Below are 982 nucleotides of genomic sequence, written 5' to 3'. Positions count from 1 at the left end.
TCAATCGGTGGGATGCAGTAGGCGCAAGCGAGAGGTAGCGGGATCGATGCCCGCATTCTCCAAAGGGCTCCTGCCCTTTTACGCGCACGTCCCCAAGGAGACAGACTGCGCTTTTTGCGGTGCGAAACGTACCCTCGCAGTTGCGTGAGCCTTTGGGGCCCACTGCTGTCAAAAGGATTTCTCAGAACGGGCCCTGCGCACATTCGTGGCAAAAGCAGGTCCCACCGAGATTTGAACTCGTATCGCTGGATTCAGAGTCCAGAGTGCTAATCATTACACCATGGAACCTTGACGAGAGAGGCCGCTGCTCAGAGGAAAGCAAAGAAGAAGTCGCTTACGGCTCACCAGCAACAAAAATAAAGTTGAGCCTTTTTTGTTTTTATCTGCCGCAAGAAGGCACGTAGGTTCCACCGAGATTTGAACTCGGATCGCTGGATTCAAAGTCCAGAGTGCTAACCGTTACACCATGGAACCACGAGGGCCTCTTTGACAGCTGACCTGGAGGTAGATAGTGTTGCGGCTAGGGGGAACCAGTCAGAGCGAGGGGTTGTATCCCAGTGAGTTTTGGTCACTGGCCACCCTCGACCAAAAGACAAAAGAAAGCTGCATCTGCCGAAACCCAGGATTGAACCAGGGACCTTTAGATCTTCAGTCTAACGCTCTCCCAACTGAGCTAAATCGGCCACATCCCCCTAGGGTTTGGTCTTCAGGGGTTTACGTGACACCACCCGTCGCTTTGAGAGAAGAGCAGAGACGAGCTAACAGAGAACAAAAGACGTTGGTCTAGGGGTATGATTCCAGAAGTCTGCGCTTGTGGCAAAAAGCACCTCGATTTCTGAGAAACTTGTTTCTGCCCTGCTCTACTCACCCTGTTACGGTCCTCAGGGGTGCAGACTTACTTGACCGCAACAGTCACTTCTGATACAGGATCACAATCTTGTGAAAGCCAAGTGGATCGTTTGTAATAAAGCAACAACAACAA

General features: G+C 51.5%; 3 non-coding genes across 3 annotated transcripts; all 3 read right to left on the bottom strand.

Moving 5' to 3' along the window:
* Positions 1-216: 216 nt before the first annotated feature.
* On the bottom strand, positions 217-288 carry trnaq-cug (transfer RNA glutamine (anticodon CUG)). Its single transcript has one exon. It is a non-coding gene; the product is annotated as a tRNA-Gln (tRNA).
* A 114-nt stretch (positions 289-402) lies between these two features.
* trnaq-uug (transfer RNA glutamine (anticodon UUG)) lies at positions 403-474 on the bottom strand. Its single transcript has one exon. It is a non-coding gene; the product is annotated as a tRNA-Gln (tRNA).
* Positions 475-610: 136 nt separating this feature from the next.
* Positions 611-683, bottom strand: trnaf-gaa (transfer RNA phenylalanine (anticodon GAA)). Its single transcript has one exon. It is a non-coding gene; the product is annotated as a tRNA-Phe (tRNA).
* Positions 684-982: the final 299 nt, after the last annotated feature.

This window comes from Garra rufa, chromosome 20, assembly GCF_049309525.1.
Source record: "Garra rufa chromosome 20, GarRuf1.0, whole genome shotgun sequence".
Lineage (NCBI taxonomy): Eukaryota > Metazoa > Chordata > Actinopteri > Cypriniformes > Cyprinidae > Garra > Garra rufa.
This window is presented reverse-complemented; position numbering and strand designations above follow the sequence as displayed.